Raw genomic sequence first — 20,459 nt, 5'->3', positions numbered from 1 at the left:
CAACATGAATAAATTTTTTGCTGAGGATGAAGAACCTATTCACTACAAGGGAGGCTTTTGGGGGGATAAGCTACCGACTCCTTGGGATGATGTTTTCCTGGTGATCATTAAATACCTCATGCTCAAAGGTAGGTTTGGAGTTTATTATTATTATCACTTCCCTATCCTAAACCATTTTAGAAATAGAGATTTTATTTCTATCCCATTCTTTCTGTTACACTCCCTTGAGGACATGATAAGTGATGTTAGGGAGAAAAGAAGTAAGGGTAATAATTTCACTATCATTCACCAAGGTCTAATTTTTAGACTTTACCAATTTCATCTTTCCCTCTATCCCCCTAGGGTTGTTGTTGTTGATAATCAACGTTACCATCAGAATTCTCCTTCGAGTACTAGCATTGGAACCAAAATCCACACACTACACCCTTCTCCTAGTAGGGATAATAAGAAAAAGAAAAACCTAGACCTATTATTTGAACAAAATGGTAGTAAAAAAATCAAAATTGGAAAGCCAATTGAGGTGGATATTAGGGATTTGGCAGAGGAGGAGGGAGGAAATGGTAGGAGAAGGTTGAGAAGCTTAGCCAGAACATAAGTAAGGTATAAACAAAAGTCTAATAGATTTAGGGTTAAGGAGGCAAAAGAGGAGAATTCTAAAAATAATTAGAGAGAACTGGAGGAGGAGAAACATTTTGACTCCAAGAGAGAAAAGGAGAATGTGGAGATAGAATTAAAATTGAAAATTTTATTGATAAACATTCAGGTGTCTACTAGTAATGTCAATACCATTGAGATGACGCATGTGTCGGCTAGCTTTACCTTATAGCCTATTACCTTCTATGAAGATAGCAATAAAGTGGATACCTCCCCCATTAACATCTCATCCCCAACTAAGGAAAAAAACAATGTTTTTACTAGCCCCCAGGTTTTGCAGAATGAAAACCAACTATAGGCAAAGACTAAGGAGGCACATAAGAATGTTGGAAAAGGAAACAAGGAGAAAGAGGAAGAGTAGAGTGCTCAAAGAATACATGGATAGAGAGAAGGTCAAATCTTTAGAGGATGGATTTTACACCTCTAAATTTTCCTTGAAGGTTACCCATGATGCTGCTACCACCCTTCAATTATTGGCATAGGAGAAGGATGAGACAGGGTTGGACATGGAGGACAACAAGCTCCTATATAAGTTCCTTGCTAAGGATTGGGCTAGAGTGGTTCTAGCTAGGAAGGGGAAAGATAAAAATGAAAAATAATGTGGTGGTTTCTAGGGGTTTTTTTAGCCCTAGTTGTTTATTTGTTTTTTGCTACTACCTGGTTTGCTAGTTTACAGCTTATTCATAGACTTGGGTTGGATTGTTTATGCCAATAGTTTCAAAAACTGAACTTTAATAGTATGTTTGGTACTATAGCCTTTAAATTTAGTATAGATGATATGTTGATAGATGTAAATGATCGTATGCTATTTTTGGGACTGGGTTGGTTTTGTTTATGCCAATAGTTCATGTTCTGAACAATCATAGTATGCTTAGTACTATAGTTTTTTATTTAGTATAGTTGGCTCTCTATTAGTTGTGTTTTTTGGTTATTAGTTTCCATCCTCTATTGTATGTGACTACCTTCTGCTTTTTGTTGGTAGTGTGTTGGCTAACAACTTTTTTGATGTAAAGGTTGACCCCCTTGTTTTGGTTGCTTTTTATTTCAAAAATGATGTTGATAATTCTGCATTCATGGAAATATGTTGGATGTCCAACGTAGACCAATATTTCATGTATTTATTTCTCCTACCATGAATCCCAAAAAAATTCATCAATATTCTCCTCTAACAATACATCTAGGAATTTGTTACCATTCACAATGGAATCTTAGAAGCATCTCCTATAAGTTTCATGCTTGGTGATTCCAACAAATTTAGAAACAATATGCACATTCTATTGCCTTCATATATTGTTACAAAAATGATCAATTTATAATTGCCTTGGATGAGAAAATCAATCTCTATTTATATGTGAAATAACCAAACCCTCACCGATGATTATTAGTAAAATCACTCCATCTTAATATTAGGTTTAAGAGAATAAATCTATGAAGACATTGACTTATAGCATTAACTCAAGTCAAAAATTGAGAAAATGGTCAAATGTAGGCCGAAGCAGTAGGGCTCCATCAATGCTAATCAAATTTGGTCTAAGGGTGGGTTTTGTATTTCAATGTATATGTAAAGAGGTGGTCTATCATTGGTCACCATTTTCACACATCACACTATTAAATGAGATGCACCCAAGAATGAAGTATGAGATAACAACCCTAATATCTAAGGGGTTGATTTTTTCTCCTTTATTTGTATTACTTTTGTTTAATATTTTTCTTCAAAGTAGAGTTTCTTTATGAATATATAAGGATATATGTTAGTAAGCTAGTATGCTCAACTTGGTTTCCACATTTTCCTCTTTCTAAATCATTTTTTCCAAGAAATTTTTTAGGTTGATTAGGTTAGTTTTTCTATATATGTATGTATGTGTGTGTGTGCATGTGTGTGTGTGTATATACACATATGTGTGTGTGTATATATATATACAGATATGTATACATTGATTTATACATATATGTATATAGATATACATATAGATATATGTATGTATGTATATGTATATGTATATGTATATGTATATGTGTGTGTGTGTGTGTGTGTGTGTGTGTGTGTGTGTGTGTGTGTGTGTGTGTGTGTAGACCTTTTACTAATTTTTTCATCATCAACATGATTATTAATATTGTCAATTTTAGCCCTTAAATAGAATAAGATAATAATTTAATCCTTGATTTTCTTGCTTATATATAAAGGGCCATGCATTAAGTTTCCCAATTTACAACTTTATAAAGAAAATGATATCTCAATTGCCATCTATTTGATATGTACTTCAATATTATTTATTTAAATTTAAAATAAGGTTAAATTTTAGATTATTGAACTATAATAATTTGTTGATGTACACTTCTTACCCAAAATATGTAAAATAGATTTATTTTTACAAAGTTGCATAATGATTCCATGCATAATATTGAAAATGAATTTATTAACATTTTCCCTCTTTCTAATGATATAATTCCATCCCTAGTGTTTTTAACCAACTTTTAAAATTATTAATAAAAAATGATGAATTGTCTTATAAAGTGATATTAAATTCTAAACTTCTTAAATTTAGAACTTTAAAAACCTAATCTTCTTAGAATTATTATTATTTTTCTTTTAATACTTGAAGAGTATTTAAACCCACCACCATTTGGATGTGCACAATATAGACTTTTCCATTAAATCTAGCTAAATTTTAGTTCATTCCAAATTTCAAGCCTATCATATTCTACCACTCTTCTATAATTATTGTGCACAAAAGAGGTGAGCATGTCTAACAAACTTTTAATGAAATTTCCTACTTTCCATGTTACTTAAACCAAATCTCACCTTTCAAATTGGAAAATAAAATGTGTTTTGTAAATTCCATCTATTTCAAGTGGTACTCTAACATTCAAAAGATTTGAAAGTCTCAATTAATATCAACGTAAACACCATAATTTGAAGATAGAATTTAGGAAACTCCAATTCATAAACTAAAACATAATCTTACCAAGGGAGGCATTTTTTTTTTCAAAATTGTAAAGATTGAACTACTGCTACAAAACCAATGCCACATCAACAATCTCCATAAAATGCGGAGAATTCAATGAGAGTCAAAGTCATTTGAATATTGACTAGTCAACATTAGTGGCTTAACTATCATTAAATTTAACAAAAATGATACATCTACATATATGCTTAAATATAAAAGAAACCATAATTTAGTTGCCAGACTACCAAATTGTACCAATTATGTCGACCAATTGACAGAGGCTCTAAAACTTGTCTAAGAACACAAGGGCATGGATATTGTAGGAGTGCTTTACCACCCTACCACAAAGCTACTAAGCTTCCCCATAATCTTTCTTGACATGAAATATACCTAACCCGGCATTGAGGAAGACTAAACAAGCAAAACTAAGAGGAGAATAATGGAATTGTGTACACATTTTCTATAATATAATTAGAAATTTCCATTTATAATTTAGCAAGGCAAGTAACAAAACCTTTTAAAGCTAATGCAAGATATCACATTCAATCATTTACATAAAAAAAAACATTTTTGACTCAATAATTTCCTCCTCATAGGTCCATCAGGAAACATTCAGGTATTCCATTCACTCTCACCGTGACCTATAGTTTAATTCAATGTATGCCGCAATAGACCTAAATAATGACCACATTGTCAATAAGCTTTACGAGGCTAAATTTTTGTGTGAAATATTTATAATTATCTTATCCAAAGAAGATGAACTCTACTATGGGTGCGAACAATAGCATCTATCAATCAAAACTATGTAAATCACATTCTTATAAATACCACTATGAATCATAGCATCATATCCAAGAGTTCAATACCACTCATCTAAATAGGAAAGACAAGCCTTCAACATAGCTTAGCTTATACTACTCTTTCACTCATGGCCATAAGTAATAAATACATTCAATTTTCATTGTACAACCACTTCCAATAGAGTATATACAAACGAATTATTCATTGTCATTCAATTCAAAGAAGAGGGAAAAAATAGTATTTTAATGCATTCTAGTCATATTCAAGTTCTTCAGGTAATACATTTAGTCATACAAATTAACAACACACTCATAACCTTATGAATTTATTAAAAGTAAATTAGTCCTATGTTCCACAATTAGAGTTTCAATCATATGTAGGCTTATTTATTTCATGCAATCATACACATCTTTAGCTTAATTCAATGACTTTCTATTTCCCAACGACTGCCATTTTAAGAGCACAAAGGCGCCACGATAGTATAAAGGTTTCAATAAGATGGGTTATTGTTTTCTAGGATTATATAGTCCACCCAAATATTTACTAAGAGGTGGTTAAAGAAGATGTACTATAATGACAATGTGGAAATTGATGCACACTCCACAATTTCCTTGTCTTGCATTTAGGGATTTAGATGAAGAGAGCAATGAGTTAATTTAAGAAATGGAACTTTCTTGAAATTAGAGTTTTAAATATTCCATTTCTAATTGGTAATTTATATGGAACAACAATTACATAGTTTATTCAAGTACACAACCATACATAAGAAGAAATGCTCAACACACAAGCCAATTTATTTGCAATTGATTTTTTAAAAGAAAATAAATGAAATCTATCAATAATTAACTTTATGCTATTCATGTTGCTTAAAATTCTAATTGAACACATTAAATTTAGTAAATTGCACAAGCAAAGGGAACCTAGTTAACCAATGGTTGCCAAGGCTTTTTTCCCAAAACCTTCCTTCTAGTTCCTCTAGTTGCTTCTCCACTCCATACCCCTTCCAAGAGAGTGTTCCCATTTTCTCTCCAATCAGTAAAACCACATTAGCTAAAAATGTTGCCCCTCCTCTCTTCGAAACCTCCATTGATCTCATACTTCCAAATGTAGGAAAGGCATTTGTTGCAGTTATAAATGAATTGAATGTATATAAATCCTTTACCCACACTTGTCTAAAGCACCTTGAAAGTGAATGAGAAGTTTGACATATACAACTTTGTGTGGTGCTTCTAGAGCTTTTGATTGGCAAGAAATTGAAAGAAGGAGGGTTTGGAGAAGGGCTGGACATTGTCGGTGGGTTAAGAATAAGATTCACAACATTACATAGAAGAAATGATGTCCACTCTAAAGGTGGATTTTCTATGCACAAGAGCTCTACCCATTAACAGGCCTTCCATGAGGGAAGTTGTAAAGATGCTACTCCTTTGCAATCTAGATGGACAAGTTCAGACTACAGTGGTTGCTAGTTTGACTCATCATCTCAAAAGAAATCCTAGTGCTTTGATGACCTTATCAAGAGAATCCTCATATTCAAAAATCTACATCATTAGAAAGCTCACTCCATGATGCACTCTTCTTACCCGTTAACTTTACCAAAAAATCCCTCTTGTAAAATAATGATTCAATTCCCTCTTAAGTGACAATTTGAGCATTCTTTTAACAAAATTTGTAACTATTTTTTTAAAAAATCATGTCATTGCTTATAATGAATTCATTAAATTTAGGCAAATAATTTATTACTTTAATCTATGCAATAGTTTAATACCAAATTATTTGGTGTCTCATTAAGTGGGTTGTGACAAAAACTCTTTCCCCCTTGGAAATATTTATGCTTTAGTTCACCATTAAAGCCAATTCCTAGAGTTTACATCCTTCACACATTGCACAACTTTTAGTAAACTTGCACCATCATTCATGGCAATACAATTGCAGTGTGCATAAAATGGGACAATGAATGACAATGTAAAAGTTTCTTGTTATACCCAAAATATCAGGGCAAAAATACACAATTTTTTTTTTGTGTTTTTTTAAAAAGTTAATTAATCCTAGGTTTTCAAAAAACTACACTGAATAGATCATCAAGTTATCTCATATTTAATTGGTCTGGTTTAATCTCCTAGGTGCATTGGTTTCATCATTTCAAAAATTTCATCAATTACCTTAACACTTTATTTCTATAATTAAAATAATCTATCATAGTAATTGAAAATATTAAATATTTCTTGTAACATTATTTACAACATTAGTTTCGCCTCTACGACACCTTTCAATCTTGTGATCATGACAATGCAAGCTATTAATAGCATAATAAAACATTATAAAACATTAATAAAGTAATATATTATTTGTAAGAATGACACCACTAATATTCTAGCATACATCTAACACTATAATATAATCCTATAACAAACTCTTTTATTATAATCTTCCTCTATAGTAACCCTTCAAATAACATAACTAACTTTTACCTACTAACCCAAAAAAAAATTACTAACCAACTTATTTCTCTTTCATTCCAAAACAATTGATTATTTAAAATAAAACAAACATTAACAACTTAATAAAATAAATTTTAAATAACTAAAACAACAATGAATTGAATCTACAAACCTAACTAATATTAATATGAATTTTTAGATATAATTAAAGCTAATCAAGTTAGCATTACTTTTTCCTAATCACATTCTAACTCTAACCAATCATCTAACCATTTAACTACAAATAATAATATTAATAATACTAAATCATACTTACTTTAAATATGTAATAAACTAATATTAAATTACATTACAAACTAACCTAACTAACCAATCACACTAACCTATCCTCACATCCAACCACCTACATGACACCTCATCCAAGTGGGGGTACACTATCCTAACCATCTTCCATGCTGCCCAAGAAAAATGTAGGGGATTATACGATTAGTGATTTGGGGAGGGGAGATGGTCAAAAGGTAATGGACTACCCCATGTATATTTCCCCACTTTTGGAAAGGGAAACCCATCAAGTTAAAGATTAAATTTTAGTGGGTGAATGAAGGGAAATAAATATAGTCTTAAACAACAAGTCATCCCTTCCAATCGAATGCCAAGTCAACCAGTTGTTACACATGGAGGGAGGAAAAAATGTGTTTTAAACCAATCCTCCAACATCCATCCTAAGTCTACATACCCATTTTACATGGGGGTATGTGGCAAGTTGTATTTGAATGCTTGTTTGTACCTTTATTTGTATTGATTGACTAAGGATTATATCGACCATGTTGTCCAATGCAAAGAGTGTGTACTGCTCTTGGGTAAAGGAGTATTGCCAAGTGGGTGGATGATGTCACCATGTCTTCATCTCCTTGATCACATGGAGGGAAAGATATTTGAAAATTTATGTATTAAATTTTATTAGGTGAGGGTTGAGATAAGGTAAGACTAGGATAGGATAGTTTTATTTAATTGATTGTAATTTTCAAAATTTTATATATATTTTATTTTAAAAATGGTTTATTAAAAGAATCTTTCAAGAATATTCTCTCTTATCAAAGGGAATTAAAACTTCTGTCATACAACATCCAAAGAGCTTTTGTTCCAAAATAGATGAATTTTTTTCAAGGTCTATTTTCCTCATAAGTGTTTAGGTTTTTTTATAGAAATTTTAACATGACAAGATATACTAATGTTTTATTCATTTTCTAAGATGGATTAAAGACATAGTTTTTGATGTTATATAATACATTCAAACAAGAGTATTTTTTTTCAATAGTTACTAATAATGCAAAATAAGGTAACATTCATTTGAATCAATTTTCCCTCTACACATAATCATAATCAAACTACATAACTTCATGTAACATCATTGCATCTAATTACAATTGATCATATCCATATGGAATAATTATCAAGAGTACATAGAATATCATAAGAAATGAATTGCTCTTTTTTCTTCAACATATGTAGGCTAGCCACTTCATATATATCTTATTGAAAAACCTTATTCAAGTACTCAATCAAGAAAGAATCAGGAAAAAAAACCAAATATCATTGTCATTACAAATATAAAGTTAACGATGAATTTTACATTAGGATCATTTTCTTGAGGAGAAGTCTCCATAACTTTGGACTCAATAACACCAAAAATTTGAATCTAGATTTTCTCCATATAAAGATATCAACTAAGCAATCTGCAAATTTACATAAAGATAACCATGGAGAACCAAAACTGATCAGGTGACAATCAGATTCAAGAATATAGACACACTCAACTAGTTGATCGCATCCCAAGTTTGCACAACAGGTTTCATATTGAACCAAGACTTGGGCGTAGGTGGATTTTCTAGGGTAGGAGATGTCAATCACAACATCAAAACATATGCCTCTTCTGAGGCTAATAACCACAAAGAACTTCTATTTTTTCACCCATTGTCTCCCCAAACACAAAACAATTTGTATTGATAAGTAGGGACTCATAACACCCTACTTTCTCCCTCTCCTCAACATGAGGAGAGACTCTGCACTGACCAGGAGTCTAACTAAGGCCCTCCTTCTATATATGGCCACTTCTTCCCTATCGTAGGGTAAGTAATTCCAACACATCCTTAACAATTTTCCCCAGAAAAAAAAATGGAAAACAAGAAAGGAAAAAAAAATAAGAAATCCACAATAATCCATCCCTCACATGTTTCATCACACACACAAAATACACACACATGCAATAGGTTTACTTAAGAAAATAAAAACAAAGCATGAAGAACAAGGCCATGAAGGATACTACCTGCACAAAGGTTATGAAAATGGATTTTTTGAGAAGACCTTATCCTTCCTCCTCTTCCAATCCAAGCTAGACTCCCTCTAAATGTAGAGAATGGGTGAACACCCTTCAACCCTAAAAATGACAACTAAATAGGCTTCTAAACTCACCCACCTAAAATGACAATAACTCTAGAGATGACTTAAGCTTTCTAGGGTCTTCCAAATTGATCTTACCATTAAGATAACCTTTTTGGTGAAATGTAAACTTGGAAAACTCATGGAGATGTTCAATTTTTTCACTAAAGGGAAAATGAGATACTTAGGAGATCATAAAAGTCAACAAAAATATCTAGAAGGGTGGAAAATGTCCCCAACCCATACACATACCCTCTCGTCACTTGGATTGCATATTTTTGGCCTCTAGCATCATTTTAGGATCTATAAACTTGGCTTGAAATATTTGAACTTTTAAAAATGCTAGGAATGTGCAACTTTCCACTAAACCCTAATTAGGGTAATTAATCTAGATTACCAACTAATTAGTCTTAGGTTACTAACTTAATCAATCTCAGATTATCAAGTTACTCTGCTAACCCTAATTAACATGTTGATACACATATACAAATTATGAGTATCAAGTGACACTATAAAATTCACTGTTACATAACATTAAACACCTTACAATTACAAAATGATACACACATTCAGATTATGTTTCAAATAAAATACAAAATAATGGGGTCTGTATCTCTTCATTAGACTCAACCTTGGGTTTCATAGATTGTAGATAGGGTCAATTACCGATTCTCTGATAAATTCCATGGTTAATAATCTTGCACACTCAATTCACACATCAGTAGCTTGAGAAAAATCACATGCATATATTTAAAACTTATTTGGATAATCACATTAGCCAAAACATCAAACTTTCATTTAAATAGCCTTTGTCTTATTTTTTTCTCACATATTTAACCATTAAAATTGCATAATTAAAGTATTAATCATATTCCTAATCTTGAATTCATTTACTATAATACACTATCATTATGCATGCTTATAAAACATCAAATAACATGATTAAGCATTTTTAAAGTAAAGCATCACATAACATAAATTAATGTAGTAATGTCTAGTCCATCAAATAATTTCTTGACATATCGAGTCATAATGTGTCAAAATATAAATGTAGTAGATGTGCTATGATGGATCAAGGTGAGGCCTCACAACCTCCCCCATTAGGCATGAACTTCCTCCTAGAGTTCATAAAAAAAGTATGGGTACTAAGATCTTATCTATGTTGCATCCTTCCATAAAGTTGTGACCTCATCATAACAATCCCACTAGACCCTAACCTAGTCTAGTTCTCAACCTCGAAGAGCTAGCATCCATCGAGCAATAATATGGATAGGCTCCAGCACTAACTGCATGTCTGACTCCACCTACAAGGCATCCTAATCTATAATGTGAGACTCATCATATATATATATATATATCCTCTAAGTATAGAAATATGGAACACATCATGGATGCATGAGAGGATAGGTGGCAAGGCTAGACGGTATGAAAATGGTCTATCCTCCCTAGGATCTCAAATGGTCTAAGGAACCGAGGTGCTAACCTAGAGGCCTTTTTCAAAATGAATCAAACTCTTGTGTGGTTGCACTCTTAAGAAGAATCTATCTCCAATCTTATACTCTTGGTCAATCCTCTTAGCATTAGCAGACTTCTTTTGACTATCTAGTGCCTCTCTAATGCATTGTCTAATCAAGTCACCTATTGCTCCATCTTTTTAACTATCTAAGGACCAATAGATACTCTATCCTTGATCATGTCCCAACTCAAGGGTTTTCTACAAGGTCTTCCATACAAGGCCTCATAAGGTGGCATATCTATAGAGGAATGATGCCCATTGTTATAGGTAAACTCAACAAGATGCAAGTATTCCTCCCATTTGACCTGATGGTCCATCATTTACATACGCAACATGTCCTCCAATACCTGATTCACTATCTTGGTCTGATTGTCAATCTAAAGATGGTATTCTATAATAAAATTGAGTCTAGTGCCCAATGCTGCCTACAACTCTCTCCAAAAGGATGAAGTGAATAGTGAGTCTCTATCTGAGATGATCTTATGGAGAATGACATGAAGTCAAACAATGTCCCATAAAAACACCTAAGCTATGTATTGTGTTGTGTATGTAGTAGACACAGGTGAGAAGTGGGAAACCTTGGTCAAAGTGTTAACTCTCACCAAAATGGCATCATGGTGGTAAGAAGACATGGGAAGATCAAAAATAAAATCCATAGATATGGCATCCCACTTCCACTTTGGAATCTCATGAGGCTAAAGAAGCCCGCTGGGATGATAGTGTTTTTCCTTCACCCTCTGACACTCAAGGCATCTCGCAATAATGCTAGCAATTTACACTCTCATGCCTGGCCGGTGATCTAACTACCTCAGATCTTCGTGTAGCTTCTTAACATTGGGGTGCACTACATAATGTGCTCTGTGAACCTCAGGTATAATGAACTCGCGCAAACCCCCAATAGAAGGTACATAAATACATCCTCTAAAGGTCTCTAAGAATGTACCAACTAAATAACTTTTGCATAAATCTCATCTTCTAGAAAATGATGTGGGATTCTCACTCTCAAGTCGGTGCAAGTAGTCATGGATGAAAGCTCATGGTGCCTTCTACTTAAGGCATCTAAAACCACATTCTCCTTTCCCTTTATGTAATGAACATCAAAATTGTACTCACAAAGGAACTCCATCCACCTTTAGCTATGTAAATATGTACTACAAGCTCTTGTGGTCAGAATGAAACTCGAATCTATGACCTAGAAGGAAGTTTTTCCACCTCACTAAAGCATGAAGACTACTGTAAGCTCTAGGTTGTGAGTAGGGTAATTGAGTTCATGAGTCTTCAACTTCCTAGATTCGTAGGAAATAGGTTGTACATCTTGCATAAGGACTGCCCCTATACCATCCTAGGATGCATCTATGCACACCAAAAAATTTGCTAAAGGATCTTGCACTACAAGGATTGGTGCATTCATGAGGACTCTCTTGAGCTCTTGGAAAGCTCTCTCACACTTCTCTATCCGCTCATACTTCTTCCCCTTTATCTGGAGAGAGGTGATCGGGTGTGCCAATCTAGAAAATCCCTTAATAAAGCATCGATAATATCTTGCTAGTCCCATAACACTTCTCACTTTTGTGACATTGGTGGGTGCTGGCCAATCCATGATGGCCCTAATCTTTGATGGATCCATTGAGACTCCATTGCCTGATATAACATGACCCAAATAATGTATCTCAGGTCTATAAAATGCACACTTCTACAAGTTGCCTTACAACTAGTTTTCTCTTAACTTCTACAACAGTTGTCTCAGGTTCTCTTCATGTTCCTCCTCATTACGAGAGTAAATCAAAATATCATCTAGGAATACGACCACAAAATACCATACCTCGTACGAAATGTAGTCTTGTGGATATCACTCTCTGTCATCCTCAACTAATGATAACTTGATTTTAGATCTATCTTCAAGAATAATTGGGCACCCTATAATTGATCGAAGAGATCATCAATCCTAGGAAGTGGGTATCGGTTCTTAATGGTTACTTTTTTCAACTACTGATAATCAATGCACAACCTAAGTGATCCATCCTTTTTCTTCACGAAGGTCACTGGTGCACCCCAAGGTGACACACTAGGTCAAATATGTCCTTTCTCTAAGAGTTCCTCCAACTGAGTCTTTAGAACTCCAAGCTCATGAGTAGTCATCCTATAGGGTGCTCTCAATACTAAGTCGACTCTTGGCACAAGATCTATATGAAAATCCACTACTCTAGGTGGAGGCATACTAGGGAGCTTTGAAGGAAAAATATCTACAAACTCTTGTAAAATAGGAAACTCATCAAGGGATGGCTCTCCCTCTAGATCCTTCTCCCTGTCACTAATGGTGATAGTGAACAATTGACATCCCTTTTGCATGCACTATCTAAGCTGCATAAAAAAAATTATACGAAGAGATACTGGTCTCTTCACTCCGAAGAAAACTCTAGAGATTCCATATTCATCTACAGATTCTACCCTCTCTTCTTGACAATCCATCTTGGTGTTGTGGGCATAAAGCCAATCTATGCCAAGGACAACATCATAAGAGCCTAGAGAGGTAATGTGTAGATTAGACATCGTGGTCATGTCTCCAATTTGAATCTAGCAATTATTTACCATGGAACTAACTGACACTTTAGTTCCTAAGGCTAATTCTACTTCCCAACTGACATCCTATATAACTACCACTAGCCTGCAATGCTCCACTACATATGTAGATATAAAAGAGTTAGTAGCTCTAGAATCAAATAGAAAAAACAACCATACTACCCTATATTATACATGTGGCCTCGATAATTATGGCCTAATGTTCAGCATGGTAGTTATCAACCACTGTAAATACTCTATAGGATCTACCCATGTCACCAAATGTAGGCTTTGAGGTAGCCCCTCTCTGACCACCAACTGACTGTCCCTGCAAAAAATCTCTAGCTAGATGATGCATGCCACCTTAAGTGTAGCATGGTCCTCGAGTATAAGCATGCACACCTTGTGATCTTGAGTGTTGTGGACCCCCAAACCAACTAGATCCACTGTACCCACCCCTGGAAGACTATTGAGTCTTCACTGACTATGACTATGGGGCCTATGCCTTTTGATCCTACTTAGGACCCTATGATTTCCACTACTTGGGCTTAGAGCCTTGATAACCCTATGATGGTTTATGTTGTTGCTGCTATTGTGGTTTCTGCTGTTGGTACTATTGGCCCTTAGAGGACCCTATTGCATAGTTTTGATTCCCTTTCCAAGGGGGTTTATATTGTCTTGATTGTTTGGTAGAGTTTTGGTTCTGAGATTGATCTTGAGACTCCTTAGCAACTAGTGCTATCTCAACTACCCATCTAAAAGTGGTAGGGAAAACCAAACAAATTGCACCCTAGAGTGTAAAATTTAGGCCCATGATGAAGCGGTGGATCCATAATTTTTTGTCCTTTATGTAGTCAACATAAGGAAGGAGATCGAGAAACCTACTCTTATACTAGGTTACTATGAGGCCCCTCTACTATAGAGAATAGAACTCCTCTATCTTCTTCTATTTGAAGTGCTTGGAAAGGTACCTCTCTTGGAATCCAACCAAAAATGTCTCCCATGTGAGGGCATCCATCCTCACTCCTATATATTCCTCCTATTGCCACTAGATGGAGGCATTCTCCCTTAGCTGATGGACTGCTAGTCATGTCTTTATATTACTCGCATAAGGACGTAATCTAAAACACCACCGCATACTCTTTAACCAAGCCTCTGCTATTGCTCCATCAGTGGAACCAAGAAACAATGGTGGTTAGAGTTGTATCAACTCCCTGATCTCATCTCATACATGTCCAAGAGGTTTATAGGTGGTGGTCCTAATTGATGTACCAACTCAACCTCATGATCCCCCTGTCCCTCAACCTACCTCGGTGAGGGACTACTACTCCTTTCTTTGTCATTTGCCTTGCCTCCTTCGGGTTCCTGTGCTTCCCCTTTGGGAATTTACTTCTTGGGTTGTACTATGGGTGGTAGCCTCTGCTAGACTACTCCAACCAGGGTTTGGAGAGTATCTAGAATATCCTGATTAGGGTTCAGTGGTGGTGGTGGAGGTGGTGGTCCATCCTTTTGTTCTGCCTCAACACTACAACTCTATGACCTCTACCTTGTAAGGTGTTTCATGTGATGGGAGGCATCTTACAAAAAATAAAGTTTAGATAAGTTGAAATGTAATGGTTTTAGGTTCCTAGTTTTGAAACATGGCTCTGATACCAAATTTTTCATGCCCAAAATATCGGGGCAAAAAGCACACAGGATTTTTTTTTGTGTGTTTTTTTTAAGTTAATTAATCCACTAGGTTATCATAAAACTACAATGAATAGGTTATCAAGTTATTTCATATTTAATTGGTGCTAGTTTAATCTCCTAGGTGCACTAGTTTCATCATTTCAGAAATTTCGTCAATTACCTTAACACTTTATTTTCTTAGTTAAAATAATCTATAATACTAATTGAAAATATTAAATATTGCTTGTAACATTATTTACAGCATTAGTTTCGCCTCTATGACACCTTTCAATCTTATGATCTTGACAATACAAGTTATTAACAACATAATAGAACATTATAAAACATTAATAAAGTAATATATTGTTTGTAAGAATATGACACCACTAATATTCTATCATAGATCTAACACTATAATATAATCCTATAACAAACTCTTTAATTATAATCTTCCTCTATAGTAACCCTTCAAATAACATAACTAACTTTTACCTACTAACTCAAAAAAAACTTACTAACCAACTCATTTCTCTTTCATTTCAAAACAATTGATTATTTACAACAAAACAAACATTTACAATGTATTTGAATAAATTTAAAATAACTATAATAATAATAAATTCAATCTACAAACCTAACTAATATTAATACAAAAATATTTATATAATTAAAGCTAATCAAGTTAGCATTACTTTTTCCTAATCACATTCTAACTCTAACCAATCATCTAACCATTTAACTAAAAACCATAATAATAATAAAAACACTGAATCATACTTACTTTAAATATTTAATAAACTAATATTAAATTACATTACTAACTAACTAACCTAACTGACAACTAACTCTACCTAGCTAACCAATCACATTAACCTATCCTCACATCCAACCACCTACATGACACCTCATTGAAGTGGGGGCACACTATCCTAACCATCTTCCATGCTACCCAAGAAAAATGTAGGGGATTATGTGATTGGTGATTTGGGGAGGGGAGATGGTCAAAAGTTAATGGACTACCCCATGTATATTTCCCCACTTTTGGAAAGGGAAAGCCATCAAATCGAATGTGTCCCCCCCCCCCCACCAATTTATTAAAGAATCTACCTTCCCTTGAAGTGCTCAGCCCACTGACAACTAACATGGGGGCATGTGTAGATATGTAACTATAGCCCAAAACCTTTTCTACATGGGTGGAATGAGGGGTAGATTTAAACAATTAAAGTTTAGTGGGTGAATGAAGGGAAGACAAATAGTCTTAAACAACAAGTCATCCTTGCCAATCAAATGCCAAGTCAAGCAGTTGGTATGCATGGAGGGAGGAAAAAACATGTTTTAAACCAATCCTTCAACATCCATCCTAAGTCTACGTATGGATTTCACATGGGAGTATGTGAGGCAAGTTGTATTTGAATGCTTGTTTGTTCCTTTATTTGCATTGATTGACTAAGGATTATGTCGAGCATGCTGTCCAATGCTAAGAGTGTGTACTTCTCTTGGGGAAAGCAGTATTGCCAAGTGGGTGGATGATGTCACCTTGTCTTCATCTGCTTGATTGCATGGAGGGAAAGATATTTGAAAATTTATGCATTAAAGTTTATTGGGCGAGGGTTGAGATAAGGTAAGACTAGGATAGGATAGTTTTATTTAATTGATTGTTAGTTGTAAATTTTTTATATATTTCTTATTTTTAAAATGGTTTATAAAAGGAATCTTTTAGGAATATTCCTTGTTACCAAAGGGAATTAAAACTTCTCTCATACAAAATCCAGAGAGCTTTTGCTCCAAAATAAATGAATTTTTTTCAAGGTCTATTTTCCTCATAAGTGTTTTAGTTTTCTTATAGAAATTTTAACATGACAAGGTATAATAATGTTTTATTCATTTTTTAGGATTTAAAGACATAGTTTTTGATGTTATATTATGCATTCAAATATGTAAATTTTTTTTTCCAATAGTTATTAACAATGCAAAATAAGGTAACATTCATTTGAATCAATTTCTCCCTCTACACATAATCATAATCAAACTACATAACTTCGTGTAACATCATTGTATCTAATTACAATTGATCATATGCATATGAAATGAATTATTAGGAGTACACAGAATGTCATAAGAAATGAATTACTCTTTTTTTTAAAACAATATATATATTATTGAAAAACCTAATTCAAGGACTCAACTGGGAAAGAATCAAGAAAGAAAATCTGATATCGTTGTCATTACAAATATAAAGTTAACAATGAATTTTATATCAGGATCATTTTCCCGAGGAGAAGTCTCCATAAATTTGGACTCAAGAACACCAAAACTCTGAATCCTAATTTTCTCCATATAAAGATATCAACTAAGCAATTTGCAAATTTACATAAAGATAACCATGGAGAACTGAAACTAACCAGGTGACAATCAGATTCAAGCACATAAACACATTCAACCAGCTAATCCCATCTTAGATATGCACAACAGGTTCCATATCAAACCAAGACTAGGGAGAAGGTGGATTTTTCTAGGGTAGGAGATGTCAATCACAACACCAAAACATATGCCTCTTTTGAGGCTAATAATCACAAAGAACTTTCATTCTTTCACTTCTTATCTCCTTAGACACAAAATGGTTTGCATTGACAAGTAGGGGCCCATAACACCTTACTTTATCCCTCTCCTCAACATGAGGGGAGACCCTACACTAACTCAAAGTCCAACTAAGGCCCTCCTCATGTACATGGCCACTTCTGCCCTCTCTGAGGGTGAGTAATGCCAAGACAACCTTAACAGTTTTCTCTACAAAACAAAATGGAAAACTAGAAAGGAAAATAAATAAGAAACCCACAATAATCCATCCCTCACATGTTTCATCACACACATGAAATACACACACATGCAAGAGGTTTACTTAAACAAATAAAAACAAAGCATGAAGAATAAGGCCATGAAGGATCCTACCTTCACAAAGGTTATTTCAATGGAGTTTTTGAGAAGAGTTAATCCTTCTTCCTCTTCCAATCCAAGTTGGACTCTCTCTAAATGTAGAGAATGGGTGAACACTCTTCAACCCTAAAAATAACAACTAAATAGGCTTCTAAACTCACACACCTAAAATAGAAATAACTCCAGACATGACTTAAGTCTTATAAGGTCTTCCAACTTGATCTACCATTAAGACAACCTTTTTGGTGAAGTGTAAACTTGAAAAACTCATGGATATGTTCAATTTTCACACTAAAGGGAAAATGAGATATTTAGGAGGTCTTAAAAGTCAACAAAAGGATCTAGAAGGGTGGAGAATGTCCCCAACCCATACACATACCCTCTAGTCACTTGGATTGTATTATTTTTGGCCTCTAGGATCATTTTAGTACCTATAAAATTGGCTTGAAATATTTGAACTTTTTAAAACCCTAGGAATGCAACTTTCACTAAACCCTAATTAGGGTAATTAATGTAGGTTACCAACTAATTAGTCTTAAGTTACCAACTTAATCAATCTCAGATTATCGGATTACTTTGCTAACCCTAATTAATATGTTGATACACATATACAATTATGAGTGTAAAGTGACACTATACGATTTATTTTTACATAACATTAAACACCTTACAATTACACAATGATACACAGATTCAGATTATGATACAAATAACATACAAAACAACGAGGTCTACATCTCTTCATTAGACTCAAACTTGGATTTCAGAGATTGTACATGGGGTCAATTACCGATTCTTTGATAAATTTCATGGTTAATAATCCTACACACTCAATTCACACATCAGTAGCTCGAGAAAAATCATATGCATATATTTAAAACTTATTTGGATAATCACATTAATCAAAACATCAAACTTCATATAAATAGCCTTTATCTCATTTTTGCTCTCATATTTAACCATTAAAAATTACATAATTAAAGTATTAATCATATTTCTAATCCTAAATTCATTTATTGTAAATCACCATCATTATGCATGCTTATAAAACATCAAATAACATGATTAAGCATTTTTAAAGTAAAGCATCACATGACATAAAATAATATAATAATGTCCAGTCCATCAGATAATGTCTTAATATCAAGTCATAATGTATCAAAATAAAAATGTACCACATGTGCTATGATGGATCAGGGTGAGGCCTCACATTTCTATTTGCACAATGTATTCCATTGCTAACTTTTTCAAAGGGGAACCTTGTAGGCAATTGAGTGCAAATATTGTAGATGTGAATGTTACACTTAAAACTGAAATCTTCTAATGAAAAAATGTTATGATAAATGTTAGAAGTGGATCAATCAATGCTTTGAAATATTAGTGTTCATTCATATGGCGATCTCAAACTCTACAAATTGAAAATTTTGCTTGATCTTCACGAGTACATACTTGAACTTGTGTGAGGTCTTCATTTGAGGTCCACAAATCTAACTTGATAAAATGTGTGATCTAGATATTACAATTACATATCTAAGGGTTAGTGGCAATAAAAATGTCTTGACTTATCAAGTCATAATGTGTCAAAATAAAAATGTATCAAATGTGCTATGATGGATCAGGGCGAGGCCTCACATTTCTATTTGCACAACGTATTCCATTGGTAACTTTTTCAAAGGGGAACCTTGTAGGCAATTGAGTGCAAATATTGTAGATGTGAATGTTACACTTAAACTGAAATCTTCTAATGAAGAAATGTTGTGATAAATGTTAGAAGTTGATCAATCAATGCTTTGAAACATTAGTGTTCATTCATATGGCGATCTCAAACTGTGCAAATTGAAAATTTTCCACTTTAGATAATTTAGGCGAGTGCATGCTTGATCTTCACGAGTCCGTATTTGAACTTGTGTGAGGTCTTCATTTGAGGTCCACAAATCTAACTTGATAAAATGTGTGATCTCGATATTACAATTAAATATCTAAGGGTTAGTGGCAATAGATAGATCTCTAGATTGTGATTGAATGTTTGGAGAAGAATCAATATATAATGATGTTACATTTTGAATTCATATTAACACTTTGCAATTATTACATTTACAATACTATTTAAAATAGACCCAAAGAAAAAAGACATGGGTATATATTTCTCACTATCACAATAATCAAACACAAAAATTTGAGGTCATATTCGAATCATTACCTTTTACCAACTATTAAATATAATAACTTTATGCAAAGTAGTTATGATGGTAATTTGGAAGATCAATTTTCATCAATAAAATATTAATTGAAGTGAGAGCACTCAAATTGATTATTGGAATGAGCACTTTAGTGCAAAAATTGAGTGCTAAAAGAACATTGTCCAAGAAGTCAACACATTATAATAAATATAGTAAAGGACCTTGTCGCTATGAACTAGGACCAACTCTCATGTGTATGATTTATTATAGTGTGATGCAACTCTATTGCAAAAGCTTATAAACAGTAAGTTAGATTTTGTTG

Source organism: Cupressus sempervirens, chromosome 9 (genome assembly GCF_028749045.1).
Source record: "Cupressus sempervirens isolate cs-2001-9-10 chromosome 9, ASM2874904v1, whole genome shotgun sequence".
Taxonomy (NCBI): Eukaryota; Viridiplantae; Streptophyta; class Pinopsida; order Cupressales; family Cupressaceae; genus Cupressus; species Cupressus sempervirens.
The sequence above is the reverse complement of the archived record's forward strand: the minus strand, read 5'-3'. Positions refer to the sequence as shown.